This window comes from Scyliorhinus torazame, chromosome 5 (assembly GCF_047496885.1).
Source record: "Scyliorhinus torazame isolate Kashiwa2021f chromosome 5, sScyTor2.1, whole genome shotgun sequence".
NCBI classification, from domain to species: Eukaryota; Metazoa; Chordata; class Chondrichthyes; order Carcharhiniformes; family Scyliorhinidae; genus Scyliorhinus; species Scyliorhinus torazame.
Genome location: NC_092711.1, coordinates 90,792,767 through 90,803,332, shown reverse-complemented (window position 1 = coordinate 90,803,332; position 10,566 = coordinate 90,792,767). Strand labels below are relative to the sequence as shown.

The 10,566-nt window shown below is 47.6% G+C and overlaps 1 long non-coding RNA gene across 1 annotated transcript; it reads right to left on the bottom strand.

The window, feature by feature from the left end:
* Positions 1-7,509: 7,509 nt before the first annotated feature.
* On the bottom strand, positions 7,510-10,566 carry LOC140418921 (uncharacterized). Its single transcript, XR_011945420.1, has 2 exons — positions 9,906-10,566; positions 7,510-9,321 (listed from the first exon to the last, which is right to left on the bottom strand). It is a non-coding gene; the product is annotated as an uncharacterized lncRNA (long non-coding RNA).

Genomic DNA, 10,566 nt, shown 5'->3' with positions numbered 1-10,566 from the left:
TCTCCACGTCCTGGTGTTTAGTAAATTACAGCATGATTTAATCAAAGACAGAGAGGAGTGATTTCTGCTGACTGGGGAGTAAGGACTTGGGACATTGCCTAAAAACTGTAGCCAGGTCACAGAACTCAGTGTGAAATGAGGAAACACTTGACACAAAATCTGGGACACATTAGGAATTCTCTCCCATAAATGACAATTCCTGTGGCAATCCCTGGTGAATCCACTATCTTTCATAGAATTTAATGTGCAGATGGAGGCCATTCGGCCCATCGAGTCTGCACCAGCTCTTGGAAAGAGCACCCTACCCAAGGTCCACATCGCCACCCTATCCCCATAACCCAGTAAACCCACCCAACACTAAGGGCAATTTTTGACACTAAGGACAATTTTAGCATGGCCAATCCACCTAACCTGCACATCTTTGGACTGTGGGAGGAAACCGGAGCACCCGGAGGAAACCCACACAGACACGGGGAGGATGTGCAGACTCCACACAGACAGTGACCCAAGCCGGAATCAAAACTGGGACCCTGGAGCTGTGCAGTAATTGTGCTATCCACAATGCTGCCGTGCTGCCCCCTTATTTGTTGCCGATCCCGAATTGCTCTTGAACTGAATGGCTGGCTGGTCTATTTCAGAGGGCAGATTTACTGCTGTGGCTCTGGAGTCACATGTAGGCCAGACCAGGTAGGGTTGGCAGATTTCTTAAAGTCCATTAGTGAACCAGATCAGTTTAAACACAACCAGTGATAGCTGCATGGTCACCATTACTGATACTAGTTTTCACTGTTTTATGAATTGAATGTAGTTGTTTGGTAACCTGAAATATTCCAATAGCTCCTCAGACCATTACCCTCGGGGACTCAGTAATACCCGCCCAGGGACATTCCCACTCCACCACCATCTCATCCCTGGCTCCCAACCTCCCACTTTGTTCACAATCTCCTCCCCCCCCGGATTCACTTCTCACTCTTTGTGACCTCAATACAAACCTGTTGGACTTTAACCTGGTGTAAGGCTTCTTACTGTGCCCACCCAGTGCAACGCCGGCATCTCCACATCATGACCTCAACTGGACCGCCTTTTCCAGCTCTGGGGCTCGTACTGTGCATGCTTCAGTCAGTGCTGAGCCCCCAGCCCCCCCTTCTTTCACTCAGATTGGTGGGAGGACCAGCCGCTGCTGCTCGGTCCTCCGGCCCTGCCCCTTCTTCCTATTGGTCTGGCCCTGCCGTCAATCACTCCCCGGGCATTGTGACGTTGAGTATGCGCAGTGCGGGCGGTGTCCAGGGACAGAAGCTTGTTTGTCAGATATACAGGCGGTGAGGGAAATGGAGGGAGAGGCGGAGCCGAGAGGTGGACGGGGAGGGGCCTTGAGTTCCCGATGTGGCTCTGACACCAGAATAAGCACCTGATTCACCTGAGGAAGGAGCAGCGCTCCGAAAGCTAGTGACATCGAAACAAACCTGTTGGACTTTAACCTGGTGTTGTAAGACTTCGTACCAGAATAAGAAGCTGCCGGTGCCGGGTGTGTATCTGTGCGGCGGAACCGCGTCTGGAGTGAGAGGCCCAGGTTAAGGGCGCATGCGCGGTGCTCCCTGTCAGCAGGAGGAGAGAATGTTGTGAATTTCTCTCCTGGACTGACAGGGATGGATTCTGCAAACTCCTTTTACAGGGGGTGGGATGGCTGGATTTACACAGAAAACTCAAATCAAAGATCACATCAAGTTCTAACAGAGTCACTCTGTTCATCAGAACCTGAACATGATCAGAATTGGAGTATAATTGAGCTCCAGGGCAGTCCCGCTCACTGCATGTGTAGTGGGTGTTACAGTCAGATCAGCCAGGTTCTTATTCGATGGTGGAGCAGGCTGGAGGGAGTGAGTGATGTCTCCCAACACAGACAGAAAGGTTCACTTTTCTCCTGGAGTTTGAGACAAATCAGTTTTCAAAATGGTACAATTTCCACCAATGAGAGAGATCCGGGCTCAGCTCCGCCCCTCATTCACTCTGATTGGTTGGAGGACCAGCAGCTCCTGCTCGGTCCTCCAGCCCCACTGCTGCTTCGTATAGGTCCAGAGATGCTGTCAATCGCAACTCGGGCATTGTGAGCTGGAACACGTGCAGTGCGGGTTCTTGCTCTGGCTTCAGGTGGGTAAGAGGAGACCCCCCCCCCCCCCCCCACCCCCATAAGACCCATTGATTTTATTGTCAGTCTGCAGACAGGAGAACTGAACCCAGGCAGAGGAGAGGGAGGGAGAAAACGGAGTGGAGGAAAGAAATAGGTTTGGATTTCAGCCCCGGGAGAAGGGACAGTGTGTGGGATGGGGATTTACGTCTTTGACAATCACCATTTACAGGATATTCGAAGGGGATGATTTACAGACGGGAAATTCCTAAGCATCACATCAAGATTCAACAAAGTCACTCGATTATCAGGACCTGAATCTCATTGGCCTTTGGATGTGGAGGGAGAAATGTTTGTCTTCCGTCTGGGAAAAGATTTCAAATATCAGTGTGACTGGAAAAGCACCGAGACACATACACACACACACACACACCCGAGTGAGAGTGATCCAGTGAAGTGACTGTGGAAAGAGCTTTAACCAGTTACACAGCCTGAACAAAAATCACACCATTCACAGTGAGGAGAAACCATACACGTGGTCTGTGTGTGGACACGGCTTCAACTGATCATCGAACCTGGAGAGGCAAAAGGAAACCGGCACCATGGAGAAACCGTGGAAATGTGGGGACTGTGGGAAGGGATTCAATTACCCATCCCATCTCGAAACTCATCGACGCAGTCACACAGGGGAGAGGCCGTTCACCTGCTCCTTGTGTGGAAAAGATTTCATTCAGTCACAACACCTGCAGTCACACCAGCGTGCTCACTCCAATAAGAGACCTTGAGAATGTTCTGACTGTAGGAAGAGCTTTAAAAGCAGAAAGAACCTGATGCAACACCAACACACAAACACTGGAGAGAGGCCGTTCACCTGCTCCATGTGTGGGAAAGGATTCACTCAGTCATCCACCCTGATGAGGCACCAGCAGACTCACACTGGAAAAAGGCCATTCACCTGCTCCGTGTGTGAGAGGAGATTCATTCAGTCATCCACCCTGCTGATGCACCAGCGGGTTCACACTGGGGAGAGGCCATTCACCTGCTCTGTGTGTGGGAAGAGATTGACTCGGTTAAGCACCCTCGCTGCACATCAACTTGTTCACATTGATAAATGACCTCTTGTTATGAATGTGAGAAGTGCATGTGAGGTGCAGACACACCAACGCACTCACGTTGGTGAGAGGCTGGTCACCTCTGTGTGTGAAAGGGGTTCACTCAGTCACAGCATCTATTGTGAGAGCAGTGAGTTTACAAGTAATTGCAGGGGCGGGATTGTGCTGTTCATCACTTTCACTGTTTGTTTCTGCTGATGGTAAACTTCAGCCCCGTCATCAGGGTTATTAAAATTCGAGATGAATGTCAGCTAAGTCAGTCTTTGTGCAAATACACAGTGTTATGTTCCATGTTTTCCAATGTAAGAGGAGATTAATCAATGTCCTGTTGCTGACTGCTTCATTTTTGGGTTCTATTCTCTTTTCTATCTCTATATTATTTCAGTTCTCATAGCTTCAGTTACTCTCATGGACAATTCCCAGCTCCTCATATCTTCCAGAGTGTGTCTCCTGGTTTAGGGGGCTGGGTTCAGCACAGTGGGCTAAACAGCTGGCTTGTAATGCAGAACAATGCCAGCAGCACGGGTTCAATTCCCATACCGGCCTTCCCGCACCAGGGGCGACCAGGGGCTTTTCACATTAACTTCATTGAAACCTACTTGTGACAATAAGTGATTATTATTATTATCCTACCACTGGGGTCCTGGGAAGATATTGGAAACACTCCTGGGATCAATAAATTCGAAACTGAGTTCGTTAGTTACTCTCGGCCTTTGAACTTCACCCTCTGTTACACTGTCAATGTGCTCCTGCTCTGCTCTGTATTTAACAGGAGTCTGCAGGCTGATGAGACTGTGTTACACTGTCAGTGTGCTCCTGTACTGCTCTGTATTTAACAGGAGCCTGCAGACTGATGAGACTGTGTTGCACTGTCAGTGTGTTCCTGTACTGCTCTGTATTTAACAGGAGTCTGCAGGCTGATGAGACTGTGTTACACTGTCAGTGTGCTCCTGTACTGCTCTGTATTTAACAGGAGTCTGCAGGCTGATGAGACTGTGTTACACTGTCAGTGTGCTCCTGTACTGCTCTGTATTTAACAGGAGTCTGCAGGCTGATGAGACTGTGTTACACTGTCAGTGTGCTCCTGTACTGCTCTGTATTTAACAGGAGTCTGCAGGCTGATGAGACTGTGTTACACTGTCAGTGTGCTCCTGTACTGCTCTGTATTTAACAGGAGCCTGCAGACTGATGAGACTGTGTTGCACTGTCAGTGTGCTCCTGTACTGCTCTGTATTTAACAGGAGTCTGCAGACTGATGAGACTGTGTTACACTGTCAGTGTGCTCCTGTACTGCTCTGTATTTAACAGGAGCCTGCAGACTGATGAGACTGTGTTACACTGTCAGTGTGCTCCTGTACTGCTCTGTATTTAACAGGAGCCTGCAGACTGATGAGACTGTGTTACACTGTCAGTGTGCTCTGGTACTGAACAAAGAACAAAGAAATGTACAGCACAGGAACAAGCCCTTCAGCCCTCCAAGCCCGTGCCGACCATGCTGCCCGACTAAACTACAATCTTCTACACTTCCTGGGTCCGTATCCCTCTATTCCCATCCTATTCATGTATTTGTCAAGATGCCCCTTAAATGTCACTATCGTCCCTGCTTCCACCACCTCCTCCGCCAGCGAGATCCAGGCACCTACTACCCTCTGTATAAAAAACTTGCCTCATACATCTCCTCTAAACCTTGCCCCTCACACCTTAAACTTATGCCCCCTAGTAATTGACCCCTCTACACTGGGTAAAAGCCTCTGACTATCCATTCTGTCTATGCCCCTCATTATTTTGTAGACCTCTATCAGGTCGCCCCTCAACCTCCGTTGTTCCAGTGAGAACAAACCGAGTTTATTCAGCCGCTCCTCACAGCTAATGCCCTCCATACCAGGCAACATCCCGGTAAATCTCTTCTGCACCCTCACTAAAGCCTGCACATCCTTCTGGTAGTGTGACAACCAGAATTGAACACTATACTCCAAGTGTGGCCTAACTAAGGTTCTATACAGCTGCAACATGACTTGCCAATTCTTATACTCAATGCCCTGGCCAATGAAGGCAAGCATGCCGTATGCCTTCTTGACTACCTTCTCCACCTGTGTTGCCCCTTTCAGTGACCTGTACACCTAGATCTCTCTGTCAATACTCTTGAGGGTTCTACCATTCACTGTATATTCCCTACCTGCATTAGACCTTCCAAAATGCATTACCTCACATTTGTCTGGATTAAACTCCATCTGCCATCTCTTCACCCAAGTCTCCAAACGTACTAAATCCTGCTGTATCCTCTGACAGTCCTCATCGCTATCCGCAATTCCACCAACCTTTGTGTCGTCTGCAAACTTACTAATCAGACCAGTTCCATTTTCCTCCAAATCATTTATATATACTACGGACATCAAAGGTCCCAGCACTGATCTCCCCAGCATTGATCCCTGCGGAACACCACTAATCACAGCCCTCCAATTAGAAAAGCACCCTTCCATTGCTACTCTGCCTTCTATAACCTAGTCAGTTCTGTAGCCACCTTGCCAGCTCACCCCTGATCCTGTGTGACTTCACCTTTTGTACCAGTCTACCATGTGGGACCTTGTCAAAGGCCTTACTGAAGTCCATATAGACAACATCCACTGCCCTACCTGCATCAATCATCTTTGTGACCTCGTCGAAAAACTCTTATCAAGTTAGTGAGACATGACCTCCCCTTCACAAAACCATGCTGCCTCTCACTAATACGTTCATTTGCTTCCAAATGGGAGTAGATCCTGTCTTGAAGAATTCTCTCCAGTAATTTCCCTACCACTGACGTAATGCGCACCGGCCTGTAGTTCCCTGGATTATCCTTGCTACCCTTCTTAAACAAAGGAACAACATTGGCTATTCTCCAGTCCTCCGGGACATCACCTGAAGACAGTGAGGATCCAAAGATTTCTGTCAAGGTCTCAACAATTTCCTCTCTAGCCTCCTTCAGTATTCTGGGATAGATCCCATCAGGCCCTGGGGACTTATCTACCTTAATATTTTTCAAGACGCCCAACACCTCGTCTTTTTGGATCTCAATGTGACCCAGGCTATCGACACACTCTTCTCCAGACTCAACATGCACCAATTCTTTCTCTTTGGTGAATACTGATGCAAAGTATTCATTTAGTACCTCGCCCATTTCCTCTGGCTCCACACATAGATTCCCTTGCCTATCCTTCAGTGGGCCAACCCTTTCCCTGGCTACCCTCTTGCTTTTTATTTACATGTAAAAAGCATTGGGATTTTCCTTAACCCTATTTGCCAATGACTTTTCGTGACCCCTTCTAGCCCTCCTGACTGCTCTGTATTTAACAGGAGTCTGCAGACTAATAAGACTGTGTTACACTGTCAGTGTGCTCCTGTACTGCTTTGTATTTAACAGGAGACTGTGTTACACTGTCAGTGTGCTGCTGTACTGCTCTGTATTTAACAGGAGTCTGCAGAGTGATGAGACTCTGTTACACTGTCAGTGTGCTCCTGTACTGCTCTGTATTTAACAGGAGCCTGCAGGCTGATGAGACTCTGTTACACTGTCAGTGTGCTCCTGTACTGCTCAGTATTTAACAGTAGTCTGCAGACTAATAAGACTGTGTTACACTGTCAGTGTGCTCCTGTACTGCTTTGTATTTAACAGGAGACTGTGCTACACTGTCAGTGTGCTCCTGTACTGCTCTGTATTTAACAGGAGCCCATGAGACTGCTACACTGTCAGTGTGCTCCTGTACTGCTCTGTATTTTGCCTGAAATAGAAAATGACTGAATCTTTGTTCCAGTGGAACCTTTGCTATTCTAAATTATGGGTGAATATTACTGAGCCTCACATCCGAGACACCAAATCCAGGTAACATTTACATTTTGAAGTTGATTTATGGGGTACAGATTATTTGCCATAAATCCCCAACTTTCAATTAAATCAGATTATGCAAGATTTAACTATCTGACAGAATGATTACTTTAAATGGTAAATTCAAAATATTTTTAAACCATTAAAAGGTAGAAAGGAAACATGTCGGGGACGGCACGGTGGCACAGTGGTTAGCACTGCTGCCTCATGGCGCCGAGGACCCGGGTTCGATCCCGGCCCTGGGTCACTGACCGTCTGGAGTTTGCACGTTCTCCCTGTGTCTGCGTGGGTCTCACCCTCACAATCCAAAAATCTGTGCAGGGCAGGTGAATTGGCCACGGTAAATTGCCCCTTAATTGGAAAAAAATAATTGGGTGCTCTAAATTTTCAAAAAAGATAAGTCAGAAAGATAAAAAACAAAGTTTAATGGACAGTAATTGACAGAGCAGTTTATCTTTAACAATTAAACAGACTTCTTACAACTTTCCTCAGTTGAGCAGGTGAAAGATATGAAGTAATAATCCCAAAACGTGGTAACATGTTAACAAAATGTTTCATCAAAACATTAGTTTTATCCCCTCAGCTCAACTTTTCTAATCTCTAATTAGCCAAAGTGTCAACAATAATTGGTTAACTTAATGGACTGCTGATTTATATTTGACCCGACATCTGCTCGTGTACAAAATGGCATTTTAACCTTTCATGACAATGACTCTAAAGTGAATTAACCTGAAAATAGTTGGGTTACATTAAAACTATTGATTTCAAAACTACCAACACAGCGGAGTGAAGTGATTCGAGTTCTGTGACCAGGCTGCCGGTACAGATGGCAATGGGCGGCCATGTAGAGTTGACAAGAGACTCCGTGAAAGATCAATTTAGGCTTGAACTGAAAGTTCATAATTTTGTGAATGAGCTCTTGGTGAGACTTTTAAAAAAATCCTTCATGGGATGTGGGTGTCGCTGGCTCGGTCAGCAGTTATTGTCCATCCCTAATTGCCCTTGAAAAGATGGAGGTGAGCAGCCTTCCTGAGCCGCTGCAGTCCAACCATGTTAGGAAGGGAATTCCAAGGTTTTGATCCAGCTGCAGTGAAGGAATGTCGATATAATTCCAAGTGGAGATGGTGAGTGACTTGGAGGTGAACTTCCAGGTGGAGGCGTTCTTGAATCAAAGGAAAACATCACAGACGATGCTTTCAAAAAGGGACATCACAGCCCCAAAGATCAGTGACATGTCTGAAGGTATTTAAATGCCAGCCATTTATCGGATTTGTTAACATCAGCAGGAGCAAACCAAATACTATCAGACTAACAATCCTGGATGTGATTAACACCAGCGAAACTAATGAATCCAACCCCTGCAGTTACTTATGAACTCGCTGGTGTGTCAGCAGGTTAGATGGCTGAGTGAATCCCTTCCCACACACGGAGCAAGTGAACGGCCTTTCCCCAGTGTGAGTGCGTTGGTGGATCACTAGGTTAAAGGACTTGGTGAATTCCTTCCCACAGTCGGAACAGGTGAATGGCCTCTCCCCTGTGTGAGTTTGCTGGTGTATCAGCAGGTTCGATGGGTGACTGTATTCCTTACCACACACAGAGCAGGTGAATGGTTTCTTCCCAGAGTGAACCCGTTGATGTGCAATGAGATTGGGTGAAGACCTGAACCTCTTTCCACAGGAGGTGCAGCTGAACGGCCTCTCTTCGGTGTGGGTTTGTTGGTGTGACTGGAAGCAGGATAACTGAGTAAATCCCTTTCCACACACAGAGCAAGTAAATGGTTTCTCCCCAGTGTGACTGCGTCGGTGGTTTTCCAGCAAGGATGGATAATTGAATCCTTTACCACAATCTTCACATTTCCATGGTTTCTCCATGGTACCTGTGTCCGTGTGTCTCTCCAGGTTGGAGATCAGTTGAAGCCTCGAAGACACACAGAATACTTGTACGGTTTCTCCCCGCTGTGAATGGCGATGTTTTTTCACGCTGTATGTCTGGTTAAAGTTCTTTCTACAGTCAGTTCACTGGAACATTCTCACTCGGGTGTGTGTGCGTCGCGATGCTTTTCCAGTCACTGATGTTTGAAATCTTTTCCCACAGACACAAAAGAGAAACATTTTAGCTTCCACTGATGATATTCAGGTTGTAATGAATTGAGTGACTCTTTGAGAGCTCGATGAGATGTTTGGTTTGAGCTTCCTGTTGGCCAATCCTCCACTTCCAATATCCTGTAAAAGGAGTTTACAAAAGCCATCACTGTCAGTCCAGGATAGAAATTCTGAACAAACAATTCTAGTTTCTCTGGAACATTTTTTCCTCTCTTGTTCCCCCAAAGCTGTAAATCCCTGTCCCACACACTCTCCCTCCTCCCTGGGCTGAAATCCAAGCCCATCTCACCATCTGCACCATTTCTTTCCTCCACTCCCAGTTTTCTCCCTCCCTCTCCTCTGCCTGGGTTCAGTTCTCCAGCTCCTGTCTGCAGACTGACAATAAAATCAATGGGTCTTATTGGGGGTTTGGGGCCTCCAGCGGGTGTTTGCGAATCCTCCCAGCCCACCTGCCAGGGTTTCCTTCCTTGCCAGAGATCAGAGGCCTCATTGATTTGAGTGCAAAGTGGAAGCTCTTATTTCTTGTCCCCCTCCCCCATCCTCTGATGTGAACCATCCTCCAGTGTCTGAAGCAGGATGGTGCCCGTTAACCTGGGCCTGTTCCCGGGAGGGAGGGAGAAGCTCCGCAGCTGCAAACCAGGGAGCTGACAATGATTGTGAAGGGTTTGCGGACCCACAAAGTGTTTCCAAATCCTCCCACCCACCGCCTGACGCTGACTCCGTTTCTCCGGGACAAACAAGCGCCAAAATCCATGTCCCGCAGCCACACTGCGCATGCTCCGAATCACAATGCCCGGGGCTGATTGACGGCAGCTCAGGACCAATAGGAAGAGGGTGAGGGCTGGGGAACCGAGAGGGAGCGGCTGGTCCTCCAAGCAATTGGAGTGAATGAGGGGCGCGGCTGATCCCTCATTGGCTGAGAGTCTGCATCATTTTGAGTTCTTCGCATTGGCCACGTGGGCGCGGGTTCCAAACCTCATTTCCTGCCTGAGAGGTGTTGACCAATGGGAAGATTTGGAGGACTGGATGGACTCTGTTCCCCAGCCAACCAGATTGCAGGCTTTGTGTGAATGAAGATTGAGCTTCACACAGACTGAATCTTCTCTGCGTAAAACACTTTCTTTCTACTTCTTTTCATTTCATGGACTTTTTTTAAAGAGTCCATTGACCCTTCCACAGAACTGTTACAACAAAGAACAACAAATATTAACTCTGTTTCTCTCACCACAGATGTAGCACAGTGGTTAGCACTGTTGCATCGCAGCACCAGTGACCTGGGTTCAATTCCGGCCTTGGGTGACTGTGTGAAGTTTGCACCTTCTCCCCGTGACTGTGTGTGTTTCCTCCAGGTGCTCCAGTTTTCTC